This window comes from Canis aureus, chromosome 12, assembly GCF_053574225.1.
Source record: "Canis aureus isolate CA01 chromosome 12, VMU_Caureus_v.1.0, whole genome shotgun sequence".
NCBI lineage: Eukaryota > Metazoa > Chordata > Mammalia > Carnivora > Canidae > Canis > Canis aureus.
Window position 1 is genome coordinate 28,835,919 of NC_135622.1, and position 20,930 is coordinate 28,856,848.

Genomic DNA, 20,930 nt, shown 5'->3' on the forward strand with positions numbered 1-20,930 from the left:
CACCCAAGCAAATCATATGCATTCACAGGCACATCAACATAAATGCACTTAATATAATACATACTAATAAATATGTACAAATAAGTATAATGAATATAACATAGCTAACAAGTAAACATGTTTTATATAAATGTATTTATTACGAATGTATATTTATAATATAAATATCAATAACACATTGCCAAATGAATGAAGGACTCCTTCCTTAAAACAGTCTAAGTGTCTAACGTTGCCACCATGATTCATTCATCTCCTGTGAGCATTCCCTATGCATATAATCAATACTTATGGCAAAATGATTTTCATTTCACCTCATAAAATGGAAAAATTATTTTCTCATATTTTGGCTATCCTAAATTTAAAATAGGACAATATTGATATTAAAAAAATAGAATGAAAAAAAAAAAGAAAAAAAAAAAATAGAATGAAAAAAAATAGAACAGTATTATAATTCTAGGGTTTACAATTTTTTTCCACCCAGAAAATTAGTACTTTCCAAATTTTGGTGTCTTATTGAAAAACAAAAGAGAAAACATTTATGACAAATAATACCAGGTTAATATTCACATTATATTTAAAGATAAGATTAATACTTAAAATAATGTTACTAAAAATCAGTCCCAGATGGATGGCAAATTTAAATGTGAAAGGTAAAACAATTCCACTTTTACAGGAAAATATGGAATATCTTCACAATATTGGCAAAGGCAAAAATTTCTTAATGAGAATACCAAAAGAAAATAATGACATTACTATAATGTCGGGTACAGAAGTTAATTCTCTTTACCTGGGTGAAAAAGAAGGTTAAAAGAATCAGGAAGAACCAGAGGGGGTGGATGAGCCATTTCCCTTATCTTAGAAAGGGAGGCTCCAGAAGAAAGTGGTAATTTTCAGACAGGTTTGTGTCCGCTCTTTCCCTGCCTCTTTCCGGCAAGGGCTCCTGTGTGGCCACGCGTTCTGCATTGTTTCATTCAGAGTACGAATCAGGTATCTCATAAGAAAAATCACAATGTGAGGTGCCTGGGTGGCTCAGTGGTTGAGTGTCTGCCTTCAGCTCAGGTTGTGATCCCAGGGCCCTGGGATCGAGTCCCACATCAGGCTCCCAGAGAGAAGTCTGCTTCTCCCTCTGCCTATGTCTCTGCCTTTCTCTGTGCGTCTCTCATGAATAAGTAAATAAGATCTTTTTAAAAAATCACAATGTAATTTAAATCCTAAACAAAGCAGCTATTCAAAGAAATGATGCTGTTAACTATTCTTAACTTATAAATTACATTTTTGTTGCAAGTCCTTTCGGTTTGAAGATCATATGATACAATTGGAGGACAGAGAACAATGAGGACAGCTCCTCCCTGTAAGTTCCAAGGTAATTCAAGGTGATGGTTAACTATTGAGTGATTAGAGAAATGCGTCTTGGGACCTGGCCCAGACTCCGTGTCCTTGCAGCTCCTTTCCTCCATGGTGTCTGGTTCCCTCCACGTTGCTGGCAGTCAACAGCTGTCAGATTTATGAAGAATGAGATAATCACACTCATTTTGGACTAGGAGCACTTGAGTGCCATGTAGCATGTTGGTATCGATGAAACACACCAATACCCACCCGCTGAAGTTAGTGGTAATTGAGAGACTCGGTGCACATGCCTGGATATCCGAGGGTATTTCAGGTGTTTGCCTCTAAGGGTTAATCCTGTGACCAAGACTCAAAAAGAAACTTCAAGAATCAATGTTCGAACTTCCAGATTGAATGTATCACCCATGTGATGTAGGGTATGAATAAAAATCTGTAGCGCAGGTTTTGAATAGATCCCTTCGGATGTAAGCATGAACGTGTGTGTGTGTGTGTGTGTGTGTGTGTGTGTGGTTCATTTAGCCCTTGGCAATCTCAAGGATGTGAGCAGAGCTCTGCTGACACCCCAATTTCTCTCCATGTCCCAAGTTTCAGATCAAAAGCTGGGCCTCAAAACCATATCTGGGGGCATCACAATGCCAGATTTCAGGTTGTACTACAAAGCTGTGGTCATCAAGACAGTGTGGTACTGGCACAAAAACAGACACATAGATCAGTGGAACAGAATAGAGAATTCAGAAGTGGACCCTGAACTTTATGGGCAACTAATATTCGATAAAGGAGGAAAGACTATCCATTGGAAGAAAGACAGTCTCTTCAATAAATGGTGCTGGGAAAATTGGACATCCACATGCAGAAGAATGAAACTAGACCACTCTCTTTCACCATACACAAAGATAAACTCAAAATGGATGAAAGATCTAAATGTGAGACAAGATTCCATCAAAATCCTAGAGAAGAACACAGGCAACACCCTTTTTGAACTCGGCCATAGTAACTTCTTGCAAGATACATCCACGAAGGCAAAAGAAACAAAAGCAAAAATGAACTATTGGGACTTCATCAAGATAAGAAGCTTTTGCACAGCAAAGGATACAGTCAACAAAACTCAAAGACAACCTACAGAATGGGAGAAGATATTTGCAAATGACATATCAGATAAAGGGCTAGTTTCCAAGATCTATAAAGAACTTATTAAACTCAACACCAAAGAAACAAACAATCCAATCATGAAATGGGCAAAAGACATGAACAGAAATCTCACAGAAGAAGACATAGACATGGCCAACATGCACATGAGAAAATGCTCTGCATCACTTGCCATCAGGGAAATACAAATCAAAACCACAATGAGATACCACCTCACACCAGTGAGAATGGGAAAAATTAACAAGGCAGGAAACAACAAATGTTGGAGAGGATGTGGAGAAAAGGGAACCCTCTTACACTGTTGGTGGGAATGTGAACTTGTGCAGCCACTCTGGAAAACTGTGTGGAGGTTCCTCAAACAGTTAAAAATATACCTGCCCTACGACCCAGCAATTGCACTGTTGGGGATTTACCCCAAAGATACAAATGCAATGAAACGCTGGGACACCTGCACCCCGATGTTTCTAGCAGCAATGGCCACGATAGCCAAACTGTGGAAGGAGCCTCGGTGTCCAACGAAAGATGAATGGATAAAGAAGATGTGGTTTATGTATACAATGGAATATTACTCAGCTATTAGAAATGACAAATACCCACCATTTGCTTCAACGTGGATGGAACTGGAGGGTATTATGCTGAGTGAAGTAAGTCAGTCGGAGAAGGACAAACATTATATGTTCTCATTCATTTGGGGAATATAAATAATAGTGAAAGGGAAAATAAGGGAAGGGAGAAGAAATGTGTGGGAAATATCAGAAAGGGAGACAGAACATAAAGACTGCTAACTCTGGGAAACGAACTAGGGGTGGTAGAAGGGGAGGAGGGCGGGGGTGGGAGTGAATGGGTGACGGGCACTGGGTGTTATTCTGTATGTTAGTAAATTGAACACCAATAAAAAAAAATAAAAAAATAAAAAAAAATAAAAAAAAATAAAAAAAAAAAAAAAAACAAAAGATAGAGGGTATCAGAGTGGCTTAAAAAACAGGATCCGGGATGCCTGGGTGGCTCAGGGGTTAAGTCTCTGCCTTTGACTCAGGGTGTGATTCTAGAGTCTGGGATCGAGTCCCATATTGGGGTCCCGGTGGGGAGCCTGCTTCTCTCTTGGCCTAATTTTCTGCCTCTGTCTCTGTCTCTGTCTCTCTCTCTCTCTCTCTCTCATTCTCTCAAAAATAAAATTGTTATTAAAAAAAAAAAAAAAAAAAAAAAAAAAAAAAAAAAAAAAACAAAAGCTGGGCCTCAGGGGGATCCCTGGGTGGCTCAGCGGTTTCGCGCCTGCCTTTGGCCCAGGGTGCGATCCTGGAATCCCGGGATCGGGTCCCGCGTCGGGCTCCGGGCATGGCGCCTGCTTCTCTCTCTGCCTGTGTCTCTGCCTCTCTCTCTCTATGTCTATCATAAATAAATAAAAATAAACATTAAAAAAAAAAAAGCTGGGCCTCAAAAGTCCATTGCCCTCCAAAAGCCCTAGACCCTTGCTACTCAACGTGCAGTCCTTGGACGGGCAGCAGTGCTTCCCCAGGGAGCTTGTAAGAAATGCAGAATCCCAAGCTGCACCCCAGACCTAAACAATCAGGACGTGCATTTCATCAGGATCCTCTGAGGACCCGAATAGCCATGGGTATTTGAGAGGCTGAGAAACACTGCTCTGTAGGACATATGCAGGTGACAGTCTCTTCTCTCTTGAGAGTATTTCTATGATTCAGATCCTTGTTTTGGTGATTTTATAATTAAACATACTTAGGGACTGAATATTTTAAAACTTGTTCAGCTTGCTCATGCCTGCTTCGCAACATATCTGTAGTCTGGGGTTTCTTGGTGAGATGTGCTTCTCACCACATGGCTCACCAAGGTCTTGTCTGGAGAGCAGAATTACAGACGGAATGGGATTACAGCAGCCAGAAAACCCCTGGAAGCTCGCGGACCTGGCCGCACGTGGGGCTGTCTGAGGGATGTCTCCGGGACAGGATGCCATCAGGACTTATGGTCTAGTAGCAGAATATTTGCGACTGATCTACAACCCTGCCTTAATTCCAGTAGTTGCCTACATCATTTGTGATCCTTTTCTTGTGTGATACAAAACAGACAATTCCCTCCCCAGTTTAGATTTTGAAAATTTGTTTAAAAAGCAATCATGGCATTTTGACTTTTTACATACATGACTAATGAATATAAAAGCCAGGAAGTTTTTAGGATCTCTTTCCTTCTTGGATTTATCTCACTGTTCCCCGCTTGAATCCGGTGAGTTTTTTGTAAAATTTGCTCTTTGTGGCTCTCGTGTAAATTTGCTGCAAAGATCACTCTCAGGCCCTCTTTCCCTCGCCACCTTTCCCTTCCAGCAGCCTCCATCTCTGGCTGCTCACCCTGACTTGTCCCCAGCCCACTGCGGCCAGATGTTCCTCACTGGGCCCTCAGTCTCATGTTCTAAAAGGAAAAGCCTGAGCAACTTGACTTCCCTGTTCACCAACAGGAAGGGATCCTGTTGCAGCTCACACCCCTGCTCTGCTGGTTTTATGGCCGCTCATGGAAATGACATATGTGGGGTAGGGTCCCATAAGAAAAAGCTTCACAGGGATCCAGCCATGTGTTTTCAGATCAGATTGTGCCGTGGGAAGCTCAGCCAGGGGGTGTGAGGAAACCCACCCTAGACTCATCAGCCTGAAGACAGGGGACAAGGGAGGCGATTCCAGGGGCTTCAGGGTAAGCTGTGGCTTCCCTGCCCCCTGTGTGGATCGGTGCACCTATTCATGATGTGGACAGTGTGTTCTCAAGCTGCATGGAAGTCAGTTTTTTGTAAGCCGAATAATATTTTAATTGCGCTGGGGCGGGGGGCTGTCCTGCAGCATATCATCTGTGTAATGAAGCACCCTCCAGTGATGCAGTTAACCTAATAAAAGCCTACAGTGACATCTCTGAGTTTCTTAAAACAGCACGTACATACCACACGTATGTATAAATACATTTGTAGATGCACGGATATAGCAGATAGAGTAATACCAGCAACGATACCAATAAACCCCAACATGCCAGTGGCTTGAGACTTGGGGAACAATCCAGCACTGTTCCTCCTGCTTGCCAGGCCTTCTCCTTTCCCTAGTGATTCAGAGACCCTGGCTCCTTCCATCTCACAGTTCTCCACCATTTTCAGAGGCCTTAGAGGCCTCTCCATCCAGCTATTGAAGAGAGTAGAGAAATTCCATCTGTTTCTCAAAGCCTTGGCCTGGAGGTGACCTATGTTTCTTCCTGTCATCTCCCATTGGTGAGAACAGGCCTCATGGCCACAGTAGGCCACAGAGGGGCTGAGCCATGCAGGTTTTTGGCCACAGCTCAGTACAGAAAGGTTGACAAAACGCCTTCTCTGCCACACCTTCTGTGCTTAGTCAAGGGTTTAATAAGCAAATTTCCTCTAACATGTCTATAACGCTTCCTACGTGGAAGGCTGAGTGACGGGTGGTATCTTTAGCATATGGAAAGTGAATTGAGGCCCTAGGGAAATTTATTTGCATTTTGACAGATGTGGGAGGAGAAATGAAGATCCTAGGGGCTTCCTGTGCTTTGCTAAGTCTGCTTTTTTTCATCACTATGATATTGATTTTAATTTGGAAAAAAAAAAAAAGCAAGCAAGTGCAAAAAAAGTTAAATGCACAGAAGCAGCTTTGTGGCCTGTTGTCTAATGAAACAAGGCTCAGGGCTGCAGGGGGCATGGAGCCTGTGCACCCCACCATCTGATTTACTTTGGACCCAGTTCTCTGGGTTCCAGAGGAATCACTAAACCTTTGTAGAACTGACCTAGGACTCAAGCCTGCTTTGTGCTGTTTATACTTCCTTAGATTTCATAACTTTACTGGACCCTGGAAATAGTTTTGTTTTTAGCCTAAAACATAGATGTACCAAGTTCTTGTGACACTATAAGTAATCCAATAACCAAAACACAGCCCCCATCTCATTTGTTCTGAGTGCAAACATCACATTATTAAGAGCTGGGAGGGATGACTTTTGCCTGGAGACACGGGGCCTTAGAAGGAAAAATCCAGCAGTAGAGTCCCATCGACTCAGGTCTCACCCAGTTCTACCACCTGACACTTTGGGCGAGAACCATAGTTCCTTGCACCTCAGCTGCCTTATCTATGACATGGAGCAAAATCATGCACTTTGCAGAGTTGCCATGTTGGCTGGAGATACAGGGTATGGGGGCTGCTCCCTAAGGGGTGGCGGGGAGATGATTTCCACTGAGTGTGCTCCTTCCCTCTATCTTACCTCCACCTCCTGGGGAGCGATTCCTCCTCAGCCCCCTCCTCACTGTTCTGACCATCATGCGGGGGGGCCTGCAGTCTCAGTCCCAGACCTGGATCTCTAACTAACCCAGCTTATTTGCCCTGAACCCCATGTTTTCTTGACTTTGCGGCACCTTCTCTGGGTCTCCCTGACTCTGCTGAAACATGTGCCTAATTCCCAACTTCTTTCCCCACAGGGCGTCTCCTCCTGCCTTCTCCATTCCTATTTGCTTTTGTCCTCATTGCTCAGGTGCCTGGGTGGACCCACTTCCCCTTCCCTCTTCTCCCTCCTTCTCCAGTGGCCTCCTTCCTGCCTCCCCACCTTCCTCTGCATCCTCGACGGCTCTAGTCCACCCTCCACTTCAAGGCCAGATGCGTCTTCTTACAACTCTTCTGCCCTTAGTAGCCAACGGAAGCTGCCTGCTGCTCACCCGGTGAGAAGCTTGCTGATGACCGTCCAGCTCTGAGTGTCCTGAGGCTAAAAGAAGCCCTTACTCTGACAGCCAGCATCCTGCAGGCTCATCTTATCCTATTCCTTTAGCTCCCTCTCCTCCCCGGATGAGCTCACTCCAGTACAATCTGATTGAATGAAAAGTTAGCTATCTGAAGCCACAGATGTTCATGAAAAAAATCTGGCTCTGTCTTCCCTGCTCTGCTTTCCAAACTCACCCCATTCTCTCTCAGACTCCCCTTACCTAGAATACATCCTTCACTCCCCACTCTTTTATTTATTTATTTTTTAATTTTTATCCTCCCCACCCCCCCCCGACCTTCGCAGAATCTCTCACCCACCAGGTGTTGTCGGTGTGCCGACGGGGCGGCATGTGGAAGACAGTGGTGTCCACAGAGAAGAGTGGGTACTGAGTGGCTTTTACAAGGATGTCAGAAGTAGTATTTTTTTATTGAAGTACAATCAACATACAGTATTGTATTAGTTTCAGGAGGACAGTATAGTGATTTAACAATTCTATATATTACTCAACACTCCTCACAACAGGTGCCCTCCTAACTCCCCATCACCTCTTCCGCCACTCCCCACCCTCCTCCCTTCTGGCCACCAGCAGTTTGTCTGTCTTTAACAGTCCTTTTTTTTTTTTTTCTCCTTTTGTTTGTTTGAGGTTTTTTGACTTTGTTTCTTAAATTACATATATGAGTGAAATCATATGATATTTGTCTTTCTCTATCTGACATATTTCACTTAGCACTATACTCTCTACTTCCATCCATGTTGTTGCAAAGGGCAAGATTTCATTCTTTTTTATAGCTGAGTAGTAAATATTCTAGGGTGTGTGTTTCTGTACTTATATACACCACATTTTCTTTATCCATTCATCTATAGATAGACACTTGGAATGCTTACATTTCAATGCTTCAATAAACATAAGGATGCATATTAGTGAATTAGTGTTTTCATTTTCCTTGGGTAATACCTGGTAATGGAAATACTGGATCATAGGGTAGCTGTATTTTTAACCTTTTGAGGAATCTCCATGCTGTTTCCACAGTGGCTGCATCAGTTTGCATTCACACAACAGTGCACGAGGGTTCCTTTTTTCCTACAATTTTAGAAAGATGTTAGAATTATTAAACTTCCAAAAACCTGGCTTCCTAAAGCTTTAGAATTCAACTTGTAAATTTAATTATTTTACTTAACTACTCTAGCTTTACAACTCATTAATTATATGTCCTAAATATTTTATTTTTATTTTTTTTATTTTTAAAGATTTTATTTATTCATGAGAGACACAGAGAGAGAGAGAAAGAAAGAGAGAGAGAGAGAGAGAGAGGCAGAGACACAGGCAGAGACACAGGCAGAGGGAGAAGCAGGCTCCACGCAGGGAGCCCAACGCGGGACTCGATCCTGGGTCTCCAGGATCACAGCCTGGGCTGAAGGCAGTGCTAAACCGATGAGCAACCGGGGCTGCCCCTAAGTATTTTAAACAACATTAAACATCTAACATATTTGATAGTCTTCTTAGGCATTCCCGATGTCTGTGACAAGCAGAACTTTCCAAACATTTAATATATTTTGTAACTCTGCTGAATGAAACTTACAATGCATGTTCAGTTTATGTACAAACGTAGACAAATCATCTTATACCTTCCAACTTATATCCAGATTCTGAAATCAAACACTTGACTATATGTTTTATAACCACTAGGCTAATCTTTTGGATTGTTAAATCCAAAATATGAAATATTATAAACCCTTTAAAAAGGGGAGACACAACAATTGCTCACTAAAATCAGTGTGTTAATTTATGGACTTGTCTTAGTCCAGAACTTTTTTTGTCATTCCAAACTGAAGACTCATACCCATTAAACAATAACTCCCCAGGCCCCTCTCTTCTGTCTCTACTAATTTGCCAATTTAGATATTTCATATAAGTTAAAATTGTACAATATTTGTCCTTTAGCATCTGGCTTATGTCACAGCATAATATCCTTGAGCTTTATCCATGTAAGGTGTGTCAAAATTTCGTTTTCTTTTTAAGATTGAATACTGTTCCATTGTGTGCACGTCCCACATTTTGTTCATCCATTCACCTATCGTAAACACTTGCATTGCTTCTACCTTTTGGCTATTGTTAAGAATGCTGCTATGGGTGTACAAGTATCCCTTTGAAGCCTTGTTTTCATGTTCTTTCTGATAAATACCCAGAGGAATGGATCATACGGTGATTCTATTTTTAATTATTTTAGGAACTGCAATGTTGTTTCCCACAGAAGCTATACCATTTTACTTTCCTCCAAACAGTGCACAAAGGTTCCAGTTTCTCCACAACCCCCCAACACTGACCATTTTCTGGTGTGCGTGCATGCATATGTGTGTGTGTTTGTGATTTTTTTTTTTTTTTTTTGTAACCACATTTTTTTTTCCCCGCTGGTTCTCACACAGGCTTCCCTCGCCTCTCTCTAACTTTGGGGACTGGCTGTTTTCCCAGGCACGGCACCTTGGCCTGAGAAAGCCGTGAGAACTGAGTGCCTTTTGAAGGAGCGCTTGGCTTCTGCAGTGGAAGAGAACCTTCATGCATGGGGAGCGTGGGAAGTTCCCCTCTTGCCAGCAAAGGAATGAACTTGTCACATGAAGGGACCAGCAGACCTGAGGAAAGGGACCGTCCTCCTGGCTGGCACTGATGGGTACAGGGGTGGGTGAGGAGGGTGATGGACCACAGTAAGACTCACTGATAGCCAGGAAGTCGGCAGCCTGTGTGACCGAAGAATTCCTTTTGTCCTGTGTGCCGGTGAGGGCCTTGACAGAGGGATGTCGAGGTCTGCCCCTCTCAGGCAAGCCTGGCTCTCTCAGAACATTCTATCTTCCGCCAGGAGGCCTGTTGAAGAGATTTTTTTTTTTTTTTGAAGAGATTATTTCTCAACATTCATGTTTCCCTTGCATTGATGTTGTGAACATCCCTTCTTCTCCAAGGCCAGTAGTAGAATCCAGTTATGTTTCCAGGATCTTGCTACTTGTAATTAAATTCTTTCTTTTTTTTTTTTTTAAGATTTTATTTATTTATTCATGAGAGACACACAGAGAAAGGCAAAGACATAGGCAGAGGGAGAAGCAGGCTCCTTGTGGGGAGCCCGGTGTGGGACTCGATCCCAGGACCCCAGGATCATGACTTAAGCCAAAGGCAGACACTCAACCACTGAGCCACCTAGATGCCCCAGTTCTTTCTGAGAAACATAGGAGATATTGCAAAGGATGAGAGCCTTGTTCTGTAGTGCTCTATAGGAGGGAATGAAGGAAGGAGCACTGAGAGCAGGGGAAGAAATCAAGCTGCTGCCAAAATAAATACCAGAGAAAGCCCCCAGGCTCCTGGATGGAGAGAATTTCCTTGAGCTCTCCGCCAAGACCCAAGGGACAACTTAATGCATTGAAGCAAATCATATAAAAAGCCTACACAGGTTTCCCTTTGAATTTAAAAACTAGGTTGAATCTAGAGTAAGAAATATTTTCCTTGCCGTGTAAATAACTTCTGATGGGGTTGTGTCCCCATTGCATGGAAGTGCTGTAGAACCTGCCTCCTAGGGATCCCTGGGTGGCGCAGCGGTTTGGTGCCTGCCTTTGGCCCAGGGCGTGATCCTGGAGACCCGGGATCGAATCCCACGTCGGGCTCCCGGTGCATGGAGCCTGCTTCTCCCTCTGCCTGTGTCTCTGCCTCTCTCTCTCTGTGTGACTATCATAAATAAATAAAAATTAAAAAAAAAAAAAGAACCTACCTCCTAACCATTTAAGTGTATCCTTCCTGCCCTTTCCAAGGTGAGGGTGGGGGGCAAGCTCAAGCCTGGAGCCCCGACCCAGACACCCACTCTGACATTCACCCTTGGCCTTGCCCACCCTCTCTTCTACCCGTGGCCATCCCTACCAGCCCACATATTTTCTATCTCGATTTTGCAAAATTCTTTTTTCCTGACCTCTCTAATAGAAAAGTAGCATTTGGCAAACAAGCACCTGTTGGCACAAACCTTTCGAATAATAGACTTACTTTAGACTAAAGCATACAATGGGTCTTATAGTTTGCCTTAGGCCACCATTTAAATGACTTGGATAATGAAATGGAAAACCAGATGGACTAGAATAAGCGTCTTATCTGCATTGAAAGGCAAAGAATGATCCTTCTTTGCCTCTCAAACAGCCACAATCATTGTTTCCATGACCTATGAAGCTGATGCTGAAATCAGCTCTTGCTTCTGCATCAGTTCATAAATTATTAGGGAAATTGGTGAGATTTTGCTTTTGCTGTCAGTCTGTTCATTTGACTTGTAACTTCTGGCCTTAATGCATCACATTACTGTGTACTTTAGTTGAACACAGTAATAAATAAAACATTTGTTTAATTTTAGACCCAAAGATAAATCTTGGGAGCTGTTAAATACTCTTCTAACTTAATAAGGTCTCCCAGGAAAGAATTTGCCTTCAGTAAATCACAGAACTGGGTCTACAGGCCATCCAAGTAAAATTACCAATGCTCTAAACACGATTGGCTGAGTTGATAGTTTGTCATTTTTCCCCCCTTGTCTCTACCTGTGTATTTTGTTCAGTATCTATTGAGGCTCAAGGTGCTTTAGAACAGAACAGTAAGAAACAGTGTCTGTTATTCAACCATTCATTCACCCATCTATCCATCTATCCAGTCATTCATCATCTATTGAGTACCTACTATGTGCCAGACTGTGTCAGGCATTCTATTCAAGAGCAATATTTCAGTGAGGATGGTGTGGGCAAAGACATACAATAAAAGGCTTAGAGAATAGACACTAACTTGAATATTAATCCAAGAAAATTGTTTGGCGGATGTATTAGTTACCTAAAACAGGTTTAAAGGGGCACCTGGTGGCTAAGTGGTTGAGCATCTGCCTTTGGCTTGGGTCATGATCCTGGGGTCCTGGGATCAAGTCCTGCATGAGGCTTCCTGCAGGGAGCCTGCTTCTCCCTCTGCCTGTGTCTCTTCCTTTCTCCCTGTGTCCCTCATGAATTAATACATAAAATCTTTAAAAAAAAAATAAAGCAGGCTTAAAACAACAAACATTTCCTATCACAGTTACGGTGGGACAAGAACCTAGACACAGCTTAAATGAACATCTTAAGCTCAACATGTCTAATACGGTTGCTGTCAAGTTGTTGGTCAGGGCTGCAGTCTCATCTGAAGGTTCAGCTGGGGCTGGTGGTGTCTGTGTCCAGATTTACTCATGTGGTTGTTGGCAGGCCTTGTTCACTCACGACATGGGCATCTCTATAGGGCTGCCTCGTGACATAAAAGCTAGTGTGAGAGCACACAAAACAAAAGCTAGTCTTTTTATACCTTAATCTCAGAAGTGCCATTCCATCCCTTCTGCCATATTCTTTGTTAAAAGTGAGTCCAGAAGTCCAGCTCAACCTCAAGGAGATGAATTATGCAGAAGTATGAATACCAGGAAGTGACATCTGGCCTTAATACATCATATTAATGTGTAGTCTAGTTGATAAATAAATAACATTAATAAATAAAACTTTTGTTTACTTTTAGACCCAGAAACAGTAAGAAACTGTTAATAAATGCTGGGATCTATCAAGTGATATTCTAACTTCATCTTACAAATAGTATTCTCCTAGGAGAGATGATGGGCTATCAGGAGATGAGAGCCATCTCAGATGCTAGCAACTATAGTGTGTCAGTTAGGAATTGGATTTAGCTGCTAAGTGGCTTAAACATATAAGCATTTATTTTTCTGACATAATGAGAAATTTAGAGGCTGATAATTATGGCCTTTGCTCAAAGGCTGGGGCTTTGTGGCTCTTCGAGTTTTTTGCTTATGACCCCAAGATCACTGCTGGAACTCCTGCCTTCATGTCTGCATTCCAGGTAGCAGAAAAGTGGGGGATGAGAGAAGAAAGAAAAAGAATACCAGCCCAGTCTCTTCCTCTTTCATTCCAGGAAGTGGAATTCCACTCAAAAAATTCAATTCACATTTCCATGACCATCCCTATCTGTAGTAAAGCCTGGGGAATATAACCTTATGAACCATTATCTTGAAGGGCTCATTGCCTCCAGCCTTTCCACCACCTCATGGCTAAAGAGACCTGCTTTACCACCATGCCTGACCCTTTAGCTGATCTTGTGCCCACCAAGCCTATCATTGCCTTTGTTAGTAGTTGCTTTTGTGTTCTAGGAGTTTGTGTGACCAGGAAGAAGGACTTCAGTCCTGCCCCCACCTGCACGCACACGCACACTGCCCACTTTAAGCTGACAAGGAAGGCAGCATTAGACTTTTATCATTATGAATGAAGGTACAGAAGTCACAGTGCAGCCTCTTTTTTTTTTTTTTTTTTTAATTTTTATTTATTTATGATAGTCACACAGAGATAGAGAGAGAGAGGCAGAGACATAGGCAGAGGGAGAAGCAGGCTCCATGCACCGGGAGCCCGATGTGGGATTCGATCCCGGGTCTCCAGGATCGCGCCCTGGGCCAAAGGCAGGCGCCAAACCACTGCGCCACCCAGGGATCCCTTTTTTTTTTTTTTTTTTTAATTTTTATTTATTTATGATAGTCACACAGAGATAGAGAGAGAGAGGCAGAGACATAGGCAGAGGGAGAAGCAGGCTACAGTGCAGCCTCTTAAGTACAACTTGGGAAGCCTAATTCAGATATCGGAAACCAACTCAGGGAAGTCGATCGTGTGAAATGTACTCAAGAATGAGGTCATTCATATGTCCATTCAACAACTATCTTTTGAGTGTCTGGAGTGTGTATGGCACTGCCTGGGCCCACCAGCGTGAATAAGAGAGGCAAGTGTGTGGGCAACTTTGAGAGACATGGTTCTACCCTGCTTTGCCACGGACTTAAGTCAAAGTCCTTGAATCCTGTCTGCCTCACTTGCATCTTCCCTATAATAGTGAGTAGTTAAAAGTCAGGGTCCTAGAGCAAGATTATCTAAGTGCAAGTCCCTCCCTGCCACTTCTGCATCCCCTTGGGTGAGCTGCTGAATGTCTCTGGGTCTGTTTCTTCATTTATAAAGTGCCTGCCTTATAAAGCTGTGGGAGGATTACGTGAGAAGATGCATGTTGCTTAGCCCAGGGCTGGGGCACAGTAAAAGCTGTGTACATGTCAACTACATAGATGATAGTGCTGATGAAGATGATGGTAATGGTGACAACAATGATGATGATTGTTTCCATTTTAGAATTTGATTATACTTTCCTCACTTCTGAAGATATGCGTTTTGTCTATTTTTCCTATGGGAGAGAGAACACTTTTCCACTACAGATGGACCCCTTTGCCTCCCTGTCTCTCAGGGTAGGGGAGGTTTCAGAACAACTCTTGATTGGTGCAGATGCCCATACAATTCTATAGAAAGTAGCACCTAACTTAGGAGCATACATTTGGTCCAAAGTATTCTTTTAAAGTCGTTAACTGTCATTGTATTTTTCCAGAAATAAACAGATATAAATTGCCCGTAGGTCTGCCCACTGAAGATACATTTAACTCTTAACATGACTTGCGTATAGCACTAATACAACCAACCTGAGCTCCCAGTCCTGGGAACTAGAGGGAGGTAAAGGGATAAGAAACAGGGAAGAAGAGATTGGAGGGCAGGGATGCTGAAGCAATATTTTGAAATAGAGAAGTTTGTCAATGATCACCTATACCACTGGTTCTCAACGTGGGGTCCACCTCCCCATCCATCTGCTCTTCTTTTGCTGAAGCCAAGCTCACTTCCCCATGGGGAAAAGGTCAATGAAGGGACAGTGAGCTGAGAAGGCTGACCCATACCCAGTAAGAGTGCTAAGCACGTATGTATCTTTGGAGTCATTGGCTCCTTCCCAAAAAAATGCTTGTGAACTCAAATTGAGTTGTAATTGTCAACATTTAAGGGAGTTTGTAAAAAGTCACTATTCGGTAAACTGTATCAAATGGTACAGTATGTGTCAGGCACGTGCTAGGTGCTGGAGATACAGAAGTGATCAAATAGGCAGAACCTGTTCTCATGTTGCTGTGTTTTTGGAAAAAAGATGTTTTGCTTCACAAAAGCCAAATCAGACCCCAGGGAGCCTGGCAGGGGATCCACTCTGGGGTCAATGCCAGAGACTGTTCAGCTTGCTATAGCTGCTGTCTCCCCTCATCCAAATCCAGAGCTCACTGCAGTCTCAAGCCCACTTGCTGTGCATTCCAGACATGGGTGCAAATGCTGAGTACCTTTGCTGTGAGGTGAGTGTGAGTTGAGACAACTCTTTCTTCTGGAAATTAAAAAGAGCAGTCCCACTATCTCATCTTGCAATTGCTAGCATAGTTTACTATTTTCTTCTTGTGTCTAGATTTTTCCCTGCTGCGGCTCGGGACACATCCCTAGTTCAAAGCTGGTGTGTGTTTCTGCAGGGAAGAACCTCTGTATTGGTAAGGCTGCTTAGCAGGCAAACAAAACTGGCCCTGCAAGTGGGCAGCTGAACAAGTCTGGGCATGTCCTGCCTTCCGTGACTGTCTTAGTTCTGGTTTCTGTTCAGTGGATGAGGAGCAGACCCACAACTTTGGAGTGAACTTGCCTTTGTGTACTGAAGATGTGGTGGGACAATCCCACTGAGGACCATGGAAGCTTTAGCCTGAAAATGGTCCCCACTCTAGGCTCTAGGGAGTTTTAATAATGAGGAAAATACTCACATTGTAATATTAAGTGAAATAAAGCAGTGCACACTTATGTATACAGTGTGAATACATCTATGTAAACAGACTAGAAGATTAAGGGAGAGAGCAGGAATGAGCAGAAGGAAATGCTTCAAAACATTAATAGTGCTTGGCTTTAGGAAGTGGGATGAATGGTCTCTACTCCTTTGTATTGTCTAGATTATCCCCAGTGTTTATAACTTTTATAATAAAGACTGTATGAACTTTTTATATAGAAGACATACATGATTTCAAGATCTTAATACTTTCCCTGCAGTTTTAAGAACATCTGATATAAGAGTGGCAGGCACCTGGGTGGCTCAGTTGGTTAAGCATCTGCCTTCGGCTCAGGTCATGATCCTGGAATCCATCCTGTCAGGCTCCCAGCTCAGCAGTCTGCTTCTCCCTCTCTTGCTGCCACTCATCCTGCTTGTTCTCTCTCTCTCTCTTTCTCTCAAATAAATAAATAAAATCTTAAAAAAAAAAAAAAAGAACATCTGATAAAAGAAACCCCGGTTACACTGACCAGCAGATGCTATCTTGATTAATATGTATTCTTTCACCATTAACCAGATAAATGTTAAACAGAAGCTGGTGGGAGCTGTTGTTAGTTGAGTAATCAGTGGATGAAATCACCTATGAAATGAAAACAAAGCAAAAACTATATAAAAACAAAAATTAACATTACATGAACTACATCAGAAGAAGACTACCCTCCTTGGGGCAGGTTAAGAAGCCTCCTAGGTAAAATGAAAGTATTTTACAATCATTTTTCAAGCACAAACTGAGCAGAAAGATACACAGTCTTCAATGGTGTTTTCCTTTACTGTTTTGCAGATCTGTCTAGAAACTCCAGTGTCCAGGGAGACAGCTCAAGGATGACCATCTTGCTTGAACTTGGCAAGTTCCTTGTTGCGATTTCTAACATGGAATTGTGAAATCATCCTGTTGGAAACTGTGAGTGCCTTGATCAATTTTTAAAAAATCGTCATATTTTAAAATATTCATATGTTTGTTGTAGACAATAGTATTCTCTCTCTCCTTCCTTTCTTCCTTCCTTCCTTCCTTCCTTCCTTCCTTCCTTCCTTCCTTCTTTCTTTCTTTCTTTCTTTCTTTCTTTCTTTCTTCTTCCTTTTTTTCAGTACACTGCTGTTCATTCAGTCATCCAGTGACAAACATTTTGGTCACCTGTAGGAGTGTGCATGTGGGTATGGCAGGATTTTTCCATCAAGACCTTTCAGTCTTGTGGGAGGGGTAAAGGATTATACTAAAATATGAAAGCAAAACAGGGAGCAGTTGGCCGCCTCACTCCTGTGCACACTCTGTCCCTTCCCTGGCTCAGTTCCTCTGTGTGCCAATAACATCTTCCATATATGTAGGATTATGCCTCTCCATTGGGAACATGGACCCATTCTTTCCTCATGTCATAGATCAGATGCTATGGAAGGGCATTGATGGCTCATCCTGGACCCATACCGTGGCAGACACTGCTAGTTGCCAACTGAGATCCCTTTTCCCTTTCTTGCTTAATTCAAAAACACTTTGTATTTCAGGTGACAAAGTGTCCAGTGGAAAGACTACATTTCTGAGACTAGATTGTAGCTAGGAGAGGTCCGTGTGACTTAGTTCTACATGTGGAATTCTTACGTAGGATTTTCAGTGAGAATTCATAGTGGTGGGGCTGGGAGTGGTGTTATGCACTTTCCCCATCTTCCATCACTTCTTCCTACTGTTCATCTGGGGAATGTGGACTTGCTAGCTGGAGTTCCAGCAGCCATCTTGGACCCAGAAGTCACGTGGAGGTTGAAAGCCATTCTCCATGGTTAATCAGAAAGATAGGTGCCCCCATGCCTAGTGAACTTTGGGGCTGCCACTTCAGCCTGTGGTCCCTGTGCCAGACTCCTTTTACCTGAGACAGAAACAAAGTCCCAACTTAAGCCATTGTTACTTTTTTCAGAAACATGCACCCAGACCAAATCCTAGTTGATGTACTTGCCCAACTGTGTGACAGGTGGTGAGGCACGCTAGAATGATAGAACTACCAGTACCACATGAAAGGGGAAGGGGAGGGTCCACCAGGAAAGGGGGCTGTTAGGTAAAGTGACAGCATATCTACTCCAGAGTGCTGCCACTTGCTGAGGGCTTACTAAAGGCCCAACCAGCCCTCTGCTAAGCACTCCACCTGCATCATTATTGAATCCACACCAACATGGTGTGACAAGACTCTCCTATGACCACAGTTATTCTCAGTTTACAAATGAGGGAACAGAAGCCCAGAATGGTCACTTTCTCAATACCACTTAGTTGGGAGGTAGGTTCCAATCTGGGTCTGTTGGACCGAGACACAAACCTTTGAACCCTACACAGACCCCAAGAAGCTGTGTATATGTGGAAGCTGAAGAGTGGGTTAATCAGATCTGTGGCTTTGTCTCATCACAAAAGTGAAAGAAGCAGTTCAGAGAAGGGAGTGGTGCATGGCAAGCTGGAGACAGGAAGACATGGGCAGACCCTGCCATACCATTGCTTCTGCAGTGTGGGTGGGCAGTGCCTTTGGGTAAGGTTGGGGTGAGGGAGCCTCAGGCCAAAATGCTTTCCATGTCAGTTCTCCCAAGCCTTCATTGGGGTCGATCCCTATTACATATGATATTTAACTTGGAAGTTTCCATAAAGAGCCATTCTAAATTAAATGAACTTTCTTAAGTTCATGTTTGATTAACAACATTAATGACCCATCTGTGGCCATTAGGAAGTGTGCTCATATTTTTTCAATACAGTTCAAATTTTCCAATTGACTATCAATCGGAGAAGGACAAACATTATATGGTCTCATTCATTTGGGGAATATAAATAATAGTGAAAGGGAATAGAGGGGAAGGGAGAAGAAATGGGTGGGAAATATCAGAAAGGGAGACAGAACATGAGAGACTCCTAACTCTGGGAAACGAACTAGGGGTGGTGGAAGGGGAGGAGGGCGGGAGGTGGGGGTGACTGGGTGGCGGGCACTGAGGGAGGCACTTGACGGGATGAGCACTGGGTGTTATTCTGTTTGTTGGCAAATTGAACACCAATAAAAAATAAATTTATTATTTAAAAAAATACAGTTCAAATTTTCGATTATGAGCTTTTTCAAAGGGAAAACTCAGATTGCTTGAGGCATATGTGTCCATGAAGTGAAAATTGAGAAGCTAATACTACTGCTAAAAAAAAAAAAAACAAAAAAAAATCACTGGGCTCCAAATCAAGACGTATAGCAGCAGAATAGGCTCCCCCGATCTCTTGGAAGTTTTCAGCAGACCAAAGAATTATTTGGACATTAAGAGTTTTGTTTGGTTTTTGTTTTTCCAGTTATCAAGCCTAAGAAACTTCCCAGTTACACCAAACCATGCAAAATGATGAAGACTATCATCCTCCATTGTTTACAATGGAGAGAAGCCATTCATAAGTTCTTCTTATTAGCCAAGAATGGGAAATTTGATAGCCTTGACTCCTAATAATTTTGCTTTATGTTTTTCTTGTTAACATTTCAATATAGTCTGTCTTCACCAAACCAGAAACAGCTGATGCAGACAATAACTCAGAACATTATTAACGGGTTTGCCAGGACTAAATAATATCATGGGAAGTTGAACAGTTACTCATGGATGACGCACTCTTTACAAGCACTCATCTAACACCAGGCTATAATGCTTTCTCCATTTGAGCACCAATTCTCTTGGTTTTCCTCCAACCTCACTGGCCAAGGATGCTCAGATCCCTTCCTGTGTTTATATGATCTCTCTCCCTCTCTATGTCTCAGCCAGAGCATATCTTTAACTCCATCTCTAGAACATTAACTCTCAAATCTGCCTCCAATGTTGACATTTTCCCAGAATTCCAGGCCTACTCGACATCTCCACATGGCTGCCTGATACGCACATCCAAATGAAGGTGACCAAAACAGAACCCACGATTTTACCCTCCCCTAGACTGCCTCCTTTTGCACCACACAGTTGGTCAAACTAAAAATCTCAGGGTTATGCTTGATTAATGTGTCTCTCTCTCTCACTACCCCCAAGCCCAAACCATTCATCAGCATTACTTCTCAAACCTTTTTCTAGTAGGTCCCCACCTCTCCATCCCTGCTGTCATCATCAGACTGCTGTCATCATCAGACCAGACCCAAAGGGACACACTGGACTTCAGTTTCCACCTCGTCCTACATGAGTGATTTACACTTAGCAGTAAGAGCTAGTCTTAGAAAATTCAAATTGGACCATGTCATTCTCCTGTTTAAAACCATCAGTGCAGGGCACCCAGGTGGCTCAGTGGTTGAGCATCTGTGTTTAGCTTGGGCTGTGATCCTGGAGTCCTGGGATTGAGTCCCACATCAGGTTCCCCACAGGCAGCCTGCTTCTCCCTCTGCCTATGTCTCTGCTTCTGTGTTTCTCATGAATAAATAAATAAATAAATAAATAAATAAATAAATAAATAAAATCTTTAAAAAATAAAAAAAATAATAAAACTCTCAGTGCCTCCTCATTGCACTTAGCATAACATCTGAGCTCCTTTCCTGCCCCTCCCTGGCCCATCTTCTCTTCCTGTTGCTGACCAAGCATCAGCCATGGTGGCCTCTTTTGTGTCCTGTGGCACCTCAGACTCCTTTTGGTTTGAGGGGGCCTGGGCATTAGCTGATTCTTCATCCTAGAATGCTGCTGGCTGGCTCCTAGCTGTCATACAATTCTTCAATTCAATGACATCTCTTCAGAGTGACCTATCTAGATGGCCTGCTCATCTCAAGTAGTTTTCTCTTTCCTATGCTAATTTTTTCACAGTTCATGTCACTAGCTTGTATTTTTCTTGTGCCCTTATTTTCTGTCTCTTTGCATTAGAACATAAGCTTCATGAGAATAGGGCCCTTTTCTGTGTCTTTCCCAGTCAGGCCCAGGGCCTTCCTCAGGGCTTAGCATTTGGAAGGCATTCATTAAATGTTTGTTGGATGGTTGAGTTCCAAACTTCTTGCATTTTGCTCCATGCAGTCTGCTATCTTCT

At 42.8% G+C, this 20,930-nt stretch overlaps 1 pseudogene across 1 annotated transcript in view; it reads left to right on the forward strand.

The window, feature by feature from the left end:
• Positions 1 to 20,930, forward strand: part of LOC144280868 (NADH dehydrogenase [ubiquinone] 1 alpha subcomplex subunit 1 pseudogene) — a 220,776-nt pseudogene that overhangs the window by 14,219 nt on the left and 185,627 nt on the right. Inside the window, exon 2 of the transcript XR_013349298.1 lies at positions 16,740 to 16,859. The product of XR_013349298.1 is annotated as an NADH dehydrogenase [ubiquinone] 1 alpha subcomplex subunit 1 pseudogene (transcript). The remainder of the gene's footprint in view (positions 1 to 16,739; positions 16,860 to 20,930) is intronic.